The sequence below is a fragment of the Giraffa tippelskirchi genome, chromosome 13 (assembly GCF_054371585.1).
Source record: "Giraffa tippelskirchi isolate mGirTip1 chromosome 13, T2T-mGirTip1v1.2.pri, whole genome shotgun sequence".
Classification (NCBI taxonomy): Eukaryota; Metazoa; Chordata; class Mammalia; order Artiodactyla; family Giraffidae; genus Giraffa; species Giraffa tippelskirchi.
In genome coordinates this window covers 122233206-122252368 of record NC_137287.1, presented here as the reverse complement: position 1 = coordinate 122252368, position 19163 = coordinate 122233206, and the positions used below count along the sequence as shown (strand labels likewise).

At 47.2% G+C, this 19163-nt stretch overlaps 1 long non-coding RNA gene across 3 annotated transcripts in view; it reads left to right on the top strand.

Moving 5' to 3' along the window:
• The first annotated feature begins 925 nt into the window (after window positions 1–925).
• Window positions 926–19163, top strand: part of LOC145532394 (uncharacterized) — a 115270-nt gene continuing 97032 nt past the window's right edge. For 2 of the 3 annotated variants that reach the window (XR_014073190.1, XR_014073191.1), the window contains exons 1-2: window positions 926–1511; window positions 2113–2272. This is a non-coding gene — a long non-coding RNA (uncharacterized LOC145532394). The remainder of the gene's footprint in view (window positions 1512–2112; window positions 2273–19163) is intronic. The other variant, XR_014073189.1, reaches the window with a different exon arrangement.

The following is a 19163-nucleotide window of genomic DNA, read 5'->3' as shown; positions in this document are numbered from 1 at the left end:
CAGCAAAATTGGTCTAAGACCTGAAGAAGGCAATCAATCAACATATTTGCTGGGTGGAATGAATGAAGAATGAAAAAGAAATGAATGTATGATTGACTACTAAACACAGGGGCCAGACGATGCCAAGAATAAATTTTCTCCTGTGGAGGTCTTAACTAAGAGGTTCAACGGATGACATTCTTAAAAATGCTCTTAGCCTCCAACTGCATCTCATCAGCTCTTCTAAATGCCTTCATTTTTTTTGTTATTATTAAAACTGTGCCTTTTTGCATTCGCATCAACAGCTCTCCTCCCACCCACCCCACCCCATGAGGAGGGCTTGCCCTCCCAATACTATAGGAAAGATTCCATTTCCTAAGGTTGAATCTGAAAAAATAAAGAAAAAAAAAAAGCACCTACAATGACCACAAAGCAAAACAATGCAGAACCAAACAGAAGCTAATGCGTGGCGTGTAAGGGCGGATCAGAGGAGATTCTGGGGCTCTAGAATAGTTTAGGTCTCTATCTGGTGGCTGTTCACTCAGGCTTGTTCAAGTGGGTAAAAATCCATAGAGCCATTCATGATATAAACACATTTTAAAGTGGACCTATGCATAATAAAAGTTATCAGCAATTCCCTGGCGATCCAGCGGTAACGACTCCACACGTTCACTGTCAAGGGTCCGGGTTCGATCCCTGGTGGGAGAACTAAGATTCCACATGCCTGGAAGTGTGGCCCCCAAAGAAACCCCAAACGAACAAACAAGCATCTCAATAACCTACCTCTTAAGTAGAAACAACGACAACAACAAACTGTGATGAAGGCTCAAGGTGCTGTACCCATCAGTGCCACGTCACATCTCACCTCCCCGCCTGGGCGCCCATCACGTGGTCGGTGTCGTCTTGATGTCAGGGCACCTCAACGTCAGAATGCGGAACAGTCTTTGCTCTCAAAACACTTCCCGTGGGGTCGGGGCCAAGAGAGCAACGCTCCCAAATGAACCAATGATGACAACGAAAAGAGCCAGAAACAAAAAGCATGAGTATTCACAAAGCCTTTTCCCAAACACCATTCCGCTTGGTAATTAGATATATTTAAATGCCGAACTGCACTGTAGTAAATAGTGACGAACAGAAAATGGCCTGTTACCTACCTTCCAAGTGGGGCGCCAGCAAGGGCCCTCCAGCCCGGTGTCCTTGGAGCCAACGGAAGGAGACCCAGTTGGCTTAAGAAGCAAAGGAAAGCCTCGCGAGCGCGCGCTCTCCCAACAGGCTGTGCGCGGCCCTTTGACCCGCAGCTGGGAGGGGGCGGAGTTCTCGCGAGGCTCTGGACGCGAGTGGACCTGAGTGTGGTGTGCAGCGTCTGCACACTGCCCCCGCCGCCATCTTGATAGCAGTGGGGAGCCCAGCGCGGAGCTGCCCGCACAACCACCTTGCTGAAAGGCCTGAAGTTCCAGGTGCAAGGCCTCTCCATGAGGCCCCTGCGAGCCAGTGAAACTAGACTGAGCACGAAGGAAGAGGAAGAAAACAAGGTTAGATTTTATTTTCTTACCTGGATTCTGTTTTTATTTCTCAGGAATTGTTAATGCGGTTAACTGGTTCAAACCTAAATATTCCACAATGAAGGAAAAATACATTATAGTCCTGTCATAACAGGTGGCTCAGTGATAAAGAGAACAGGAGAGGTAAAGAGACGCAGGTTCTGTCCCTGGGTTGGGAAGATCCCTTGGAGGAGGAAATGGCAACCCACTGCGTTCTTGCCTGGAGAATCCCATGGACACAGGAGCCTGGTGGGCTACAGTCCATGCGGTCACAGAGAGACCGACATGACTGAGCAACTGAGCACACAGCATACGTAAAATAGAAAATATAATATTGGATAGCCCTAAGAACTAAAGTATAAAATATGCTTAATGACATGAAAGGATGCTTATAATGTTCTTGACTAAACTGTGGGGAAGGGGTGATACAACATGCTAACACACACACACACACACACACACACACACACACACTTCTAAAGAAAATACACCACCGTGCTACCACAGGTTATTTCTCAGGGGTGAGAATGGGATGATGGTTCTTTTCCAGAACCCAGCTCTGAATACAGCCTCTTCTTTCCACTCTTTCCAGTCCCTCCAAACGCACTTGCTCACTCTCAGCGTCAAAGATGACGCCCCCCTGACACCCAGGATCGCTGGCGAGAGATGAGGAGGAGCCTCCGAGACCGGAACCGCCTCGGAGCTGTGTCCTCTCCTCTGTGAGTGAGCCTGCACCCGCTCTCCTTCCTCAGGTGCGTTTGCACACCCACGCTCTCTCTCGAATGCACACAAGCACACGCACGAGCCCACTCTGCTTCCACAAAACTTTCTCCATGGTCTCTGCCTACCAAGCCCATCAGTGCCAAGGTCAGTGTCTCACAGTGCATCAGACACTTGGAAAATAAAACAAGACACTTGTGTGCACGCCTGTTAAAGCAGAGGGTGAGCACTTCAGAAGAAACCTGTGTGCAGAGCGATGTGGCCGAAACTGGTTTCTGTGCACTAGCAACTGGGTGAAACGCCTGGAGCATCTGGGAACCTTATGGGGAGGCCAGTGCGGTATTCATCATGAACATTATTCCTGTCTCCCGGGGTCTTTTTTAGCATGGACTTCAGGGGTGGAGCCAGCACTCATGACGCTAGGAGTGAGTTGCAGTAATGGTGGACGTTGTGTGAGTCTCAGGAGAGTGTCTGAAGCCAGCGTCTGAGATAAACTAGGGAAGGAACACATTGCCAGTGCCTCATTTAGTCCCCACCCCAGCACACATGCTGCCCTGGGTGCTCCTTTAAGTGAGAGCATGCCAGGCTTGTTCATCACTTCTCTAAGTGCGAAGGATGTCAGTGCCAAGTGAGTGGTAGATGTTAGGGGTGCAGTTGGTTCACAGAACATGGCTGGCTGCCTTCAGAGATTCACAGACCATGGTGGGGACAGATAACCAGACAAAACAAGGCAGTGCGTTTAGGGATCATGGTTACTACAAGGGTTGGGGGAGCAGGGACAGACCACCAGGAGGGAGACTGGGGAGGCTTCCCAGAGAAGGTGACACTAGATTTCCTTGGTATTACCATGCTCAAAAAGGAAAGTGGGCTCAACTCTTCAGAGACAAGCAGAGACCCTGAGTCTGGCAGAAAGGGATAGAGACAGAAGAGAGTGAAAACAGAGACCATCCGGAATGTGTAGCCTCTGTACTTCCATGAGAGAGAGAATGGGGAGGGGGTAAAAGATGGACCGGGAATGTGTTCCTTCCCTAGGCTACCTTAGACACCAACTTCAGACACTTTTCAGACAGTGAGAGGAGAGAGAACCACTGCAGGCCTTTCGTCGGAGGCATGAAATGGTCCTCGTTGTGTCCAAGCCACACAGGCCGTAGTGGGAAGGCCAGACTGGAGGGAGGCAGAACCAGATCAAACATAATACCTGTGATGGAATATTTGGGGTCAACATCTGTCTAGTCAAGGCTATGGTTTTTCCAGTAGACATGTATGGATGTGAGAGTTGGACTATAAAGAAAGCTGAGCGCAGAAGAATTGATGCTTTTGAACTGTGGTGTTGGAGAGGACTCTTGAGAGTCCCTTGGACTGCAAGGAAATCCAACCAGTCCATCCTAAAGGAGATCAGTCCTGGGTGTTCACTGGAAAGACTGATGTTGAAGCTGAAACTCCAATACTTTGGCCACCTCATGCGAAGAGCTGACTCATTGGAAAAGACCCTGATGCTGACTCATTGGAAAAGACCCTGAAAGATTGAAGGCAGGAGGAGAAGGGGACGACAGAGGATGAGATGGTTGGATGGCATCACCGACTCAATGGACATGAGTTTGGGTAGACTCCGGGATTTGGTGTTGGACAGGGAGGCCTGGCGTGCAGCAGCTCATGGGGTCGCAAAGAGTCAGACACGACTGAGCGACTGAACTGATCAAGTATATAAAAAGTAAAATAAATAAAGTATATAAAAAGCATATCAGCATAGGGAATTATACTCGGCGGTCCAGTGGTTAGGACTATGAGCTTACAGTGCAGGCGACCTGTGTTCAGTCCCTGGTCGGGGAACTAAGATACTGCAAGCCTTGCAGTGTGGCCAAAAAAACAATAAAAAAGTATATATCTTGATTTTTTTATGGTGAATAAAAATTCTTTATAGCATTCGGGAGATTTTTTATTTTTAGCGTGATTGGGAGAAGGACTAGGGCATTGTTGGGAGGAATGGTCAGTCTTTAAAGGACAGTCTTCCCCCTTCCTTTTGATATCACGGAATTACGTTCTCAGAAGTTTGAAAGGACCTTTGGACTAGCACACAGACCAAAGAATAACTGCCAGGCCACAGTCATTCATGTGGGTTAACTCAGTTCCCTTTCCCGCTAGAGTGGGTTATTGTTCACATTTCCTGATAAAGAACCCAAGATTCAAAGAAGACAAGTTCATGTAGCCAATCATTGGGAGCTCCCCTGTGACATCATGGATTCCTGTTGACAGCACCCTGACATCTGTTGCATTCTTTTGCCTCTTTGTCACCTTAGGTCTCAACACAGCATCTTATCTCCATCTGCACCTGGGTGTGTATTGTGTCTGTGCCTGAGCTCATGACCCCTTGAGGGCGTCCCTCTCCTTCTCTTCATGTTTCCTTAGGATGTAGAAAGTCAACCGAGTGGCCACTGCAGGGTCCTATGGAAACAAGTTTGAAACCCAGCATCACCTCTGACTTGCTGCGTGATTCAAATCAGTCTCAGTTTCCCCACCTGTAAAGTGGATGTGGTAAAAATACCAGCCGCATAGCGTTCTTGGGAAGATTGCAGGCTATTGGATATAGCCAGCCAGGTGCCTGGCTCTCATAAATATCATCTATTAATATTATTTGTTAAATTCCCCACAAGAAAAGACTCCTGAGAAAAGTTTCATAATAAGGATAAAGTTTGATAATTGAGATGAAGTGTTCACACTGTTTGACCCAGGAATTCTGGAGTTATAAATCTGTGGATATACTCAAACAGGGACGATAGTCAACAAGGATGACCAGGAGAAACATACTGACGTTAAGATACAGGAGGGTTTCTGTACTGATGGTCAAAAGCTGCTTCCCCTAGCCCATCAGTCCACCCCCCCAGGTTGCCTTGGCCTCTCCCTGGAACCATCTGGGGAGTCCCAGGATCCAGCAACTAAAGGGTTAACACTGGGGACCCCCAAGACCCTGCTCCCTCTCCCTACCTGCTGCCTTCTCATTGGTCCAGACAACACCTTGCAGCTGTACCACACCACCACCACTACCAGATCAAGGATGTTTCCACGTTTCCATGTTTCATTTGCTTCTTTGCATGTTATTTGGGGGGGGGGCTCATTAAATAAATTATGACGTGTCCCTCCTATTGAATATCATGCAGCTTTATAAGAAAGAACAGTTGACTCTGAAGTGTAGACATTAAGACAAGATGTATCTTTCAGCTACCAAGGCAGGTTATATATATTGTATAATTCCACTTGTGCAAAAGAAATGGAACAGACATTGTATGGGTGACTATATCTATGTAAAACATGTAATGAACTGTACATAACATTCAACTGATACCACTTATTTAAAATTTTTGGCCATGCGTACATGTTAGTATTATTTTTACATTAGTATTGTTTTGAGACAGATGGGACTCCCAACAAACGGTAGTGGGTTCTGGCCACTGCAAGAAAACTTGGCAAAAGGGACCACAGGGAGCCCTGGGAACCTGCAGTGTGCACGGGATGGGGGGGTGGGAGATACAGGGTTAACACCCCTCCCCAGGCAGCCTGCAGCCGCAACCCTGCAATTAGGCTAATTAAGCAGTGGCAGACACCTGAGATCTCAAAGGTAGAGAGAGGCTCCAAGGGGCTCCTGGAGGGGTGCAGGCTCTGTGGAGGCGAGGAGCTCAGTGCAGGGCTTATCTGAAAGGATTCTCCTTCCAGACTTCAGAGACCGTTTGGAACAGACTCCCTCTCCCCCCAGCCCTGGGGGCATTTCAAAGCATTGAGAACAGGGGAATCAGTACAGAAAGGGGGTGAAAAACAAAGTGGAAGCTCTCCATTCACTGAATTTTTTAAAAGGGTATTTTTCCATTCATTGAGAAAGAAAAAGAAGCCTCTCTTCACTGAGTAAATATATTGGATTCTTTCAGGGCGAGAAGGTCTGAGCCAAGGCCTGGGGATGGAACAGAGGGTTCTGCTGGGGCTGCAGGCTGCTCGGTTCCAGCTCTTTTGCACCACCTGTCACTTTCCGAGGGCCCACTGTGTGCCAGGCGCCGGTCTAAGGCTCTTCCTGTTCATCCACGCAGCCCGTGCCTCCCAGTGCAGCATACGCTACCACGTCTCACCCAGTCTAGGACATACATTTTTGGCCTTTATAACTAGAATTACCCGAGTTAGCACAATTACAGGATCCCAATTAAATTTGAAATCTGAACAAACGATCTTTTTTTGTGTGTGTGTGTAGACATATCCCAAGTAGTATACTCCAAATAAGATAAACTGATCCTAAGCACTATTCATTTTTTATCTGAATTTTAAATTTAACTGGACATACTGTATTTTATGTGGCAACTCAAAACATTTCTAAAGTACCTATAAGTCTTCGAGTCAGTGGGCTGTTTTATAATTAGTTACAATCCTTTTTTTCTTCCTGGTTCATGATGCTGCATTTCGGTGGCTTCTTGGAGTGGTCAGACTCTGGTATTATTATGCCCATTTCCCAGATGAGCAAACTGAGGCTGGAGGAGATTAATTCACTCCCCGAGGCTGCAAAACCAATGGCACAGCCAGGATTTGAACCCTGGCAGGCTGCTCCAGGACTGCACACCTGACTACTGTGCTTCTAGCTGAGGAGCTACACTCTTAATGTCAAAGAGCAATTGATGGGTTCATTAGGAGCCACTTTGTTACACTTCTGATTTGTCTTTTTTTTTTTTTTCCTTAAAATTCTGTAAAGCCTTTTGGATCTGTATCTGTAGTTTCTTGCAGAAGAGTTGGGGTTCAAGTTCAAGTCATAGATTACAGATTTTCTCTGGTATTAAAAAATGAATTCCTTATACACGTGTGTATCAATTTCTCAAGTATTTGACTATTAATTAGCACCTATAATTATAAGCCACATTCCTGCCTAAGCATTCTATTTTTATAAGAAAGGGAAAAATAATGATAAAGTCAAATGATACACATTTCCAGGTATAGTTTTGTGTCAATAATCAGTCAATTCAACCTCTTAGCCCTGCTAGTGGATCAGGATAATTTCATATTCTCAGTGGTAACCTTGGGTACCAAGATATCCTCAATCAAAGTCTGAATCATACTGACTCTATTTATAAATACATTTGAGGAAATGGTTGATAACAAATGAGATTTTTATTTCTCCCTTCAACTTCATACCAATAAAACATGCCTTTATTTCTTTTCTCTAAAAATTAAGTAAATTTTCCTCCTTCCATGGAGGAGGCCCCCAACCATCAAGTGAATACAGATGCTGCTATAGCTTGCGAGTCAGAACAGAGGGTGGAGTGGGTGTACCTTGTTGCCCTGGCTGCAGCTGGGAAGGGATGAGGGCTAAGGAAATAGACCCTAAAATTATCAGCTCGTAACAAGCGTTCAAAGCCCAGCATTCATTCGTCCAACAAATATTAATATTTATGTAGGCTTCCTATACGCCAGGACAGTTCCAGAACTAGAGACCTGGAATGAAAGGGAAGTAGGAAAACAATTCTTCATTCTCACGGAATTCAGGCTCCGAGTGTGAAGACAGGAGATGGGTGATCCAGTTATACAGTGTGGCAGGGGGGGATAAAAACTATGGAGGGAAGTAAAGCAAGCAGAGAAAAGGGAGTTGTTGGGGGTCTGGGGGCCTCTCAGTGGAAAGGGGACATGTGAAATGAGTGCTGACCACCCTCGTCACCCAGTGAAGTAAGAATACACCAGGCCCCATGAGTTACGGCGTCTGGAGCAGTGCTAGAGGCGTTTCTTTGTTTTAAGTATAATTCATTTAATTGTCAGTTTGATAGCTTTTTTTTTTTAATAAAGGCTGTGTTTAACAACTGATCACAAAATTTCTTCAAATCTACCAGTCAACTCTTGTGAGCCTATGTAAATCAATTCCACTCACTTCCCACCCCCTCTTTGCTTATTAATGCCTACTCATCCTTCAGGGCTTAGCAGGTAAAGAGACTACCTGCAGTGCAGGAGTTACAGGAGACTGGAGTTCGATCCCTGGGTCGGGAAGATCTGGCGATGGAAATGGCAACGCACTCCAGTATTCTTGCCTGGGAAATCCCATGGACAGAGTAACCAACCTGGTGGGCTACAGTCCATAGGATTGCAAAGAGTCAGACACTACTGAACACGCAATCTTCATACCTCAGTAGTCTTTGGTCAGGGAATTCTCAGAGCACCCACCGCAGGCCCTGTCTGCCTTGTGTTACCTAATAATATGTGAGATGACTGTTCTACTGGTGTCTTGACCCTTCGAGAGGTCAGTTCTGTGAAACCAGCGTTCTGGTCTGTCTTGCCTCCTGGACAGGACACTCCCAGAGCTTTGTACATAGTAGGTGCCCAAAGAACGTTTGTTTAAGCCATCCATGAACAAATATTTGCATTAAGGCTTTCTCCACGTCTTACATGTGCAAGTTTTGGTGATATTGTAAAGTTATGTAAAACTTTGTGCCCAAAGAGTAAATCATTTATTAAATAAACGGCTGGCTCACTTTCTAGCTCTTTGCAGGAGCTCTATCTTTTTTTATGTCCTGGACCCTGTTAGGAGTCTGAGGAAGAACGTGATGCCCTCTCAGAACTTTTTAAATTTAAATTCATTTATTTTTAATTGGAAGATAATTGCTTTACAATATTGTGTTGGTTTCTGCCATATATCAACATGAAATCAGTGACGGTATACATAGTCTTCTTCCTCTTGATTCTTTCTTCCTCAATTGTTTTTAAACCTATAAAAATGCATTACCAGGCAAAGAAAACCAATTATATTAAAATGCAGTTACTTTTTAAAAAATTTAACAAATACATAATATAATTTGTGGTTTTTTATTAACACATAAATGACAAAACCAATGGAAGTCTAACAACAACTGTAATTTTCAAGTAGCAACAACTGTAAATGATATTTCAAATAATCTGTGACTGATGTGATATGAAAATATCAAATTTCCACTGGTGACGAAGTTTCAATTACTGCTAATTTTTTCTCACTTTAAAAATGAGAAAAATAATAACATTCAGGTTAGTGTTGTGTGTTTATCTGTTTATCTTGAGTTTTATCTAAGGATCACTTGGGGTGATCCATGGGCACCAGGTTAAAGATTCCTGTGGAGAGATCCATTAGCCTAAGGAGTCAAAGAAATTCAGATCAAAGGTCTCCACATAAGAAAGAGACTCTACAAATGAAAAGCCAAGATTTTCTGTCAAATGTTCCTGAATTCCTTTTCCTACGCCTGCCTCTTGCGGGCTTTGTGACCTTGGACACACTCCTTAGCTACTCTGAGCTTCAATGTCATCATTGGCAAAATGGGGCTGATGGCAGGCACCTCCAAGGTCTGTTTTGATGCTTAAATGATACAGAACCATGCCTGACACATAATCAATGCCCAGAAAAGGGCAGCTGCTGTTTCTGTTTTAATTACGCCCATTCTTTTTGACTGGGAAGCTCCAGTGCTTTTAACAGAATCAAACTGAATCATTCACTGGTGACTCAAGTGAAAGTGTTAGTCTCTCTGTCGTATCCAGCTCTTTGCACCTCATGCACTGTATAGCCCACCAGGCTCCTCTGTCCATGGGCTTCTCCAGGTAAGAGGACTGGAGTGGGCTGCCATTTCCTCCTCCAGGGGATCTTCCTGACCCAGGGATCGAACCCTGGTCTCCTGATTGTAGGCAGATTCTTTACCGCCTGAGCCACCAGGGAAGTTGGTAACTTAAGGGAGGGAACCTATCACTGTTACTATTGAAGCCTGAAAACTGTATCAAGGGGCAGAGAGCAGAGGGCCCATGTGTGTCAACTGATTCTTCTAAGAGGACTTCGGGCTTTTTACTAGAAATCACCTTGATCCGAGGAGCTAAGAGGCCAAAGAGGAATACCCGAGGGTACCGAAGCCTTGCCAGTGACATCCACCCTCCAGATGCTGCAGCCAGCTACAGAGTGGGTGTCCCCCAGCCCGGCTTACCCAGGACTGCCCTGGCTAGTGCTTGGAGTTCCCATGTGGTTCTTTCTCTTTTTTCTTAGTTAATTTTTTATGTGTGACTGCAAGAGGGCTTTCTCAAGTTGCAGCAGCAGGTACCTTTCTCCGTTGGGGAGCACAGGCTTCTTATCACAGCGGCTCTCTTATCGCAGAGCAGGTACCTTTCTCCGTTGGGGTGCACAGGCTTCTTATCACAGCGGCTCTCTTATCGCAGAGCAGGCCTCAGTCGTTGCTGCTCACAGGGCCAGTCGTTGTGGTGTGTGGTCTTGGTTACCCTGCATCACGTGGGATCTTCCTGCGCCAGGGATCAAACCCACGTCCCCTGCATTGGCAGGCGGATTCTTAACCACTGGACCACAAGTAAAGTCCTCCATGTGATTCTTAATAGCATCCTTTTTGCTCTTCATAGCATCCCAGTTTGTATGCTGTATTAGATAGTTACTGTGGGTAAGGACCACCCTTCCCTCTGAGCACCCAAGCCCCTGATGAAATTCTTTTGAAGGAACAGTTAATATGACACATTTTCCCTTCCTTGGCAGAATTCAGAAAGGAAGTTTGCAGCCTCTGGATTTCTGGTCCTTTTCTTCCAGGGTTCCAGAATCATTCTAGTATATGGGCTTTGGGCGTTTCCCAAGCTGGTTCAGTGGGTAAAGAATCCACCTGCAATGCAGAGACACAGGAGATGGGGGTTCAGTCCCTGGGTGGGGAAGATCTCCTGGAGGAGGAAATGGTAACCCACTCCAGTATTCTTGCTTGAAGAATCCCATGGACAGAGGAGCCTGGAGGGCTCAGTCCATCGGGTCACAAAGAGTTGGACACGACTGAGCAACTGAGCAAGTACGCACACATGGGCTTTGGAGGCAAAGAAACCTGGAAGTAAAGTAACCAGCCATCCTGCTTTGCCTGGATTGGAGAGGTTTTCCAGATGCAGGGTTTTCAGTGTGAGAACTCGGCCAGTCCTGGGGCAGTCAGGCTGGTTGGTCATGCTGTTAATAACTGGAATCAAACCCTGACTCTACTGTTTACCATTTGCGTGACCCTGGTTATGTTATTTTTTTTCCTCTCTGAGCCTCACTGTTTTGATGTCTCAGTGGGAATAACAATGTTTACCCCCACCGTATTATTATAAGGATTAAGTAAGATAATATTTTTCATAAGGATTAAGGGAAGTAACATATAACCACCCCTCCAATGACTTCCATCCAAATAAAACTTAGTAATAAAACCCAAAGTCCTTATCGTGGCTTACAATGTCCTACACAGTCTGGTCCTTGGGTAGCTTCCAACATAACCCTTCCTGTCTCCTACCTCCCTTTGATCCCTCCATGCAAGCGCTGGCCTTCACACTGGCCCTTGCACACCACGCTGACTCCTCCTCTGGGCCTTTGCACTTGCCGCCCCCTCTGCCCGGGATGCTGGTTCTGAGATCTCCTCACCATAGCCTCTGTATCAGCGACATCTCTACAGAGAGAGCTTCCCTGGTCATCATCTAAAATGGCTTCCCTGTCACTCCCTATTCCTGTCCATGCTACACTTTTTTCCCTCAACAGCATTTGTCACCACCTGACACTGTGTGTATTATTACTGTTTTGGCTGCACTGGGCCCTGTCTCTGGTGTGGGGGGCCCTTCACTGCAGCACGCAGGCTTCACCGTGTGTATTATTACTGTTTTGGCTGCACTGGGCTGTCTCTGGTGTGGGGGGCCCTTCACTGCAGCACGCGGGCTTCACCGTGTGTATTATTACTGTTTTGGCTGCTCTGGGCCCTGTCTCTGGTGTGGGGGCCCTTCACTGCAGCACGCAGGCTTCACCGTGTGTATTATTACTGTTTTGGCTGCTCTGGGCCCTGTCTCTGGTGTGGGGGCCCTTCACTGCAGCACGCGGGCTTCACCGTGTGTATTATTACTGTTTTGGCTGCTCTGGGCCCTGTCTCTGGTGTGGGGGCCCTTCACTGCAGCACGCGGGCTTCACCGTGTGTATTATTACTGTTTTGGCTGCACTGGGCTGTCTCTGGTGTGGGGGCCCTTCACTGCAGCACGCAGGCTTCACCGTGTGTATTATTACTGTTTTGGCTGCACTGGGCCCTGTCTCTGGTGTGGGGGCCCTTCACTGCAGCACGCAGGCTTCACCGTGTGTATTATTACTGTTTTGGCTGCTCTGGGCCCTGTCTCTGGTGTGGGGGCCCTTCACTGCAGCACGCGGGCTTCACCGTGTGTATTATTACTGTTTTGGCTGCACTGGGCTGTCTCTGGTGTGGGGGCCCTTCATTGCAGCACGCGGGCTTCACTGTGTATATTATTACTGTTTTGGCTGCACTGGGCCCTGTCTCTGGTGTGGGGGGCCCTTCACTGCAGCACGCAGGCTTCACCGTGTGTATTATTACTGTTTTGGCTGCACTGGGCCCTGTCTCTGGTGTGGGGGCCCTTCACTGCAGCACGCAGGCTTCACCGTGTGTATTATTACTGTTTTGGCTGCTCTGGGCCCTGTCTCTGGTGTGGGGGCCCTTCACTGCAGCACGCAGGCTTCACCGTGTGTATTATTACTGTTTTGGCTGCACTGGGCCCTGTCTCTGGTGTGGGGGCCCTTCACTGCAGCACGTGGGCTGCTGTGCAGTTGCGGCGTGCAGGCTTAGTTGCCCCACAACATGTGAGATCTTGGTTCACCAGCCAGGATCCTGGTCAGACCTACATTCCCTGCGTAGAAAGGCAGAGTCTTTTTCTTTTTTTTAAGTAAATTTATTTATTTTTAAGTTGAAGGATAATTGCTTTATAGAATTCTGTTGTTTTCCGTCAAGCATCAGCATGAATCAGCCGTAGGTGTACATGTGTCCCCTCCCTCTTGAACCTCCCTCCCATCTCCCTCCCCCTCCCACCCACTAAGTTGATACAGAGCCCCTGTTTGAGTTCCCTGAGACCAGAGCAAATTCCCATTGGCTATCTATTTTACATATGATGATGTAAGTTGCCATGTTACTGTCTCCATACATCTCACCTCTCCTCTCCTCTGCAAGGCAGATTCTTAACCACTGAACCACCAGGGAAGTCCCTAATATTAATTTATAAACCATCATATTCTGTTATCTATTACTTGACTTCTCCATTGATCTATACATTCCCTGAAGCAGATACTCAATTTTTATCACTGACTCCATCTCCCCTATACCTTGAGCAGTGGCTAGCAAGGGCAGGCAGTACTTTTAGAAAGAAATGAACACATCTGACACAGCAACAGGGTCTTCTGAGTTCGGGAAATGGTGCCCATCCTTGTGGCTGCTCCTCTGTGGTCCTTTGGGAAATGCTAGGAAGGTCTGCTGGCACCTGTATGTGCTTCAGGACGTGCTTGCCAGTTCGCTTATCAATGGGCTACATCCATGGGGTCGCAAACAGACACGACTGTGGTGGCTGAGCACACACAGCACGTGACTGCCAAGTGCCATGTCCTGTATCCATCAGCAGTCCCCCCGCGGAGCCCGCAGGCTCTCTCCCATCGGGCCACGATGGAGAGGCGTCCTTCCTGAGGCTGGATGTGAGGTGGAAGATAACTTTGAAAGCCAGGATTAACCTAAAATCACATTAGCCAAGTTGTGCCTGAAAATCCCTTGAGCCTAAGTCTCCTGTAGTGTAGGTATGGCCTGGCATATACGGCTCTGGGGCCCTTTTTGTACATGTTCAAGGCTGAAGATCCTCTGAGCCGGACTAAAGAGATGAGCACAGGGAGCCTGTCCATGCCCACGTGCTTGCGGGCAGTCACACCTCCTCGTCCTAGCACGACTGTCGCGACAGGGAAGGTAGGTGGTGGAGAGCTGGAAAGCGGCCTTGCTTATCCCAGGGCTCAGCTCCATGCACACATGTTCAGTCTCTGTGGCCTTGATGTGAGTTCATAGATTTGTTTGCAGTTATGAGAATTAACGGGGAGAGTGGTCATTGGTGGGAAAATGTGTATATTTGTGCGGTAGGAGGGAAGGAGGACAGGTGAATTAAATTCAGCCTAAAAATTAAATGTACACATGCAGCATTTCAAACTGGCTCCTCAATCACCAGTATTTTCAAGTTTTAAAGATGCCAAGGGCAGTGCTACTTTCTATGAAAAGAGGAAAGCTAGAATCATTCATCTGATATTTTCATCCACTATATTCTGGAGAGGCAAAGGGCGTACAGAGGTCAACGGCTTCAACAAAGTCCCCTCCCTCAGGCCACTTACATTCCACAGGTGGAGCCAATGAACTGGTGAACAAATACACCTTGGCTGGTGAGGGTGTGGAGAAGCTGGACCCTGATATGCTGCCGGTGGAAATGTAAAGCGCCAGCCACTCTGGAAAACCAGCTGGCAGTTCCTCAAAGGTTTACATATAGAGTTACCATATGACCCAGAAATTCTACTTCTAGATCTGTACCCAAGAGAAAATGAAAACACATGTCTGCACAAAAACTTGAAGGTTTATTGGCAGAGTTATTTATAACAGCCAGGAGGAAGACGCAACCCTAACATCTACCAAGTACTGAATGTCTTAAAAATTACGTAACATGTCTATACAATGGAGAATTATTAAGCCATACAAAGGAATGACGCGCCAAAGTATGCTACAGCCTGGGTGGGCCTTGCAAACACTAGGCTGAGAGAAAGAAGCCAGTCACAAAAGACCACATATGACAGGATTCTGTCTACAGGAAACGCCCACAACAGGCAAATCTAAGACAAAAAGTAGATGAGTGGTTTGCTTAGGGCTGAGAAAGGGGATAATAAAGAATGATGTCCAGAGGGTACCGAGTTTCTTTTTGAGATGATGAAGATGTTCTAAAATTGACTGTGGTGATGGTTACACAAGGCTATGAATATACTAAAAACCATGAAATTGCACACTTTAAATGGACGAATTATATGGTATGTGAATGATACCTCAATAACGCTGTTAAGAACAAAACAAGTACATTCTGGACCATCATGGAGAAAATTACTATGGAGAAAATAGAGCAGGAAGAGGGGATACAGTGATTTTGGCAGAGAGTGGTGTGCTTTCAGATGAAGTGGTCAAGAACTTCCTGTATGAAGAGGTGGCACCTCGGCCAAGATGGCATAGAGGGGAGCATGAGCGTGGTGAGTGTCTGGGGCATGTCTGGCAGGGCGCCTGGAGGAAGGGGCCCCGCAGCAGGGGTGCGTGGCTGTGTTAAGAGCGTGTGTGTCTGCGGCGGAGGGAACACAGGGAAAACTGGCCAGAGGCTGGCGTGGCAGCCACCCACCCCAGACGGCCTCAGGTTGATGACCAGGGGAGGCACGGAGGGCTGAGCAGCCTGCCTGGAGGCCCAGAGGTGAGAGCCCCCAGCAGACCTGGAGATCTGCTGTGTGCAGGCGCCCAGCCCCAGCTCCGGCCCCTATGTGGGCTGACCTCTGTCCTGGCTGCCTTACTGGATATTCAACCCTTCTAATCTCATTGTCAGATGCACTAACTGAGTCATTTCACTGTGAGCTTATGTTCCTAGGAGGGAAGTGGCTGAACCCTTGCAAAGAAAATGGGGGAAAAGGTTAAACTGTAATGTGTAAGTCATATCCTCACCTTCTGTCCAAAGATTTATAAAATTAGGGTGCATGCACAGTCCATGTATATTAAAAGACTTCTGCCCAGGCTAGTTAGGTCCAAGTGATTGAGGGATGTGAATATATAATTTCCTGGTGAGAGACTTTCATTTCTAAGCTATGAAAAAAATTTATATGACACTGCTATTTCAAGAGCAAGTTATTTTCTCAATTTTCTTCTCTTAACAATGCAGAATGACTTTGTCATTGTTGTTCAGTCTCTAAGTCGTGTCCAACTCTTTGCAACTCCATGGACTGCAGCAAGCCAGGCTGCCCTGTTCTCCGCTATTTCCCAGAGTTTGCCCAAATTCATGTCCATTGAGTCAGCAATGCTGTCTAACCATCTTATCTTCTGCTACCCCCTCCTCGTTTTGCCTTCAATCTTTCCCAGCATCAGGGTTTTTTCCAGTGTATTGGCCCTTTGCATCAGGTGGCCAAAGTATTGAAGCTTCAGCTTTAGCATCAGTCCTTCCAGTGAATATTCAAGATCGATTTCCTTTAGGATGGACTGGTTGGATTTCCTCGCAGTCCAAGGGACTCTCAAGAGTCTTCTCCAGCACCACAGTTCAAAAGCATAAACCCTTCGATGCTCAACCTTCTTTATGGTCCAAGTCTCACATCTGTATGTGACTACTGGAAAAACCATAGCTTTGACTAGACGGACCTTTGTTGGTGAAGTGATGTCTCTGCTTTTTAAGGAGAGGGTCAAATTTAGCATGGATTTGGTCTAAGGTGAGTCAGTAAGTGTTGGCCTTGCTACAGAAACACCATCCATGTTCCCAGATGTTCTTTAGCCCCGTTTCTAGATGGGTGGTTAGGATGTCTGGATCTGCCATGGCTTGTGATGAGGTTGCTGGTGATGAAATAGAATGAGGTTGGCAAGTCCACTGGGACCCAGACAAAGAGCAGGACTCTGGGGATGAGAGTTCCAAGCTGGGATTCTGGACCCATGAATGGCTGGACCACAGGTGGGCTCAGGACGGGGCTGGAGCCCACTCCACAGGCATGTGGGAGCTGACAGTTAAATCTGCAGGGATCTCACAAGCTGGATGTTAAACACAGCTTTTTAAAAAAATTAATTTTATTGAAGTATAGTTGATTTACAATGTGTTAATTTTGGCTGTACAACAAAGTGACTCAGTTATACACACATGTATATACTAATATATACACACATATATATTTCATATTATTTTCCCCTATTGTTAAATATAGCTTATGAAAAATTTAAAATTCTAGGAATGTACAATTAAATAAAGGATTTTAAATACAAAGGATAAGCTAAGTGAAAGAAGCTAGACATAAAAGGACAAATACTGTGGGATTCTACTTTTATGCTGCTACTGCTGCTGCTGCTGAGTCGCTTCAGTGTCCGACTCTGTGCGACCCCATAGACGGCAGCCCACCAGGCTCCACCGTCCCTGGGATTCTCCAGGCAAGAACACTGGAGTGGGTTGCCATTTCCTTCTCCAGTGCATGAAAGGGAAAAGTGAAAGTGAAGTCTCTCAGCTGTGTCTGACTCTCAGTGACCCCATGGACTGCAGCCTCCCCGGCTCCTCCGTCCCTGGGATTCTCCAGGCGAGAGCACCGGAGTGGGGGCCATCGCCTTCTCCCACTTTTATGAGGTACCTGGAATAGGGACACTGATGGAGACAGAAAGAATCGAGGTTCCCGGGGGCTTGGGGAGGGAGGAGGGAAGAGGAGGTATTGACTGATGGGGACAGAGCTTCTGATTGGGATGATGAAAACGTTCTGGAAATAGTGGTGATGGTTGTGCAACATTGTAAATATTGTTAATGCCCCTGAATTGTACACTTAATGGCTCAAGTGGTCATTTTGATGTATGTTTTACAACATATATATAACTTGAAACAAATACTCAAAACTCATAACTTTCTAATGGTTTTCCTACATTTTACTATTGCTCTTGAGATGACTTACTCAGGAGTATGGTGGAAATGATACGTGGCATTATTGCACATCTTTTCCAAACTCTGTGTCCAGTGGCTAAAGCTCCAGCTGACATGGTGGAGCAGGAAAACTGTTCGTCTGAGCCCCGTCAACCTCAGAATTGTGGGGGGGAAAAAAAATGACTCTTTCAAGTTCCAAGAATCTGCCTGCCAATGCAGGAGACCCAGAGATTACTGGTTTGATCCCTGGGTTGGGAAGCTCCCTTGGAGAAGAAAATGGCAACCCACTCCAGTATTCTTGCCTGGGAAATCTCATGGACAGAGGAGCCTGGTGGGCTACAGTCCATGGGGTCACAAAGAGCCAGATACAGCTTAGCAACTAAACAGCAACAACAAAGGGGAAGTCAGGATCCCTGGTTGAGGAATTGAGATTCTGCAAGTCAAGTGGCAGGGCCGACAAAACAAAAATAAATCAATAAGAATGAACTCAGGGTTCACCCGACAACATGAATGAGGCTCAGAAACATTATAGGGGCTTCCCTAGTGGTTCAGTGGTTGGGAATCTCCTGCCTCTGTGGGGGACCCTGTTCAGTGACTGGTCAGGGGGCGAGCCCACCCGCCTCAGGGCAGCGAAGCCCCCGTGCGACAGCTAGTGAGACCTGCACAGCTAGAGCCCACGCTCCGGAGCAGAGAGGGGCCCCCGGAACCACAGAGAGAGGAGCCCTGTGTAGACAGGGACCCGGTGCCGCCAGAGACAAATAAGTAAATCTTTAGACAAACAGAACACGTTAGAATGCTGCAAGAAGCCAGGCACAACCGTGTACATTTTGCCTGGTTGTATTTACATGAAGCTCTAGAACTGGCAAGCCTGGGCTGTGAGAACTGCTGTGGGGGTGGACGGGTTATTCCTGGGAGGAGACACGAGGGAGTCTATGGGGAGGGGGAGTGATGGTAGGTGCTATGTCAGTTAGGGCCGTGGCTACAAGGGTGTAGACGTTTGTCCAAATGGTGAAGCTGTACTGGACGTTTTTGCAATTAATCGTGTGTAAATTTGGACCCCAGTTCGTCGTCATCAAGGCGGGCTTCCAAAGGCTTTCTCACAGAGGTTCGGAGGAGCTGGCAGGCTTTTACAGGGAGCGTGCGGCTCCGCGAGTCGCATCACTAGGGAGGTAGGGGCCGGGGGCCGGGGCCCCACAGGGCCTTAATGTCGCATCACTAGGGAGGTAGGGGCCGGGGGCCGGGGCCCCACAGGGCCTTAATGGAGCCTTGAATGTGTCCCCACTCGCTCCTGCTACTACAGAGAGGAGGGTGATGCGTTTACATCTTCAGGAGACGCACAGGAAGCATCAACAGAACATGCGTGCAGTCCCGTTCCTGCCAGCTGGCGTGACAGGGTTTGTCTCCAGTGAGGCCAGCTTTATTTTCCCAGGAGTTTGCTGGCAGGAAGGGCTGAAACGCTGCCTTTCTGGAGGGACATGA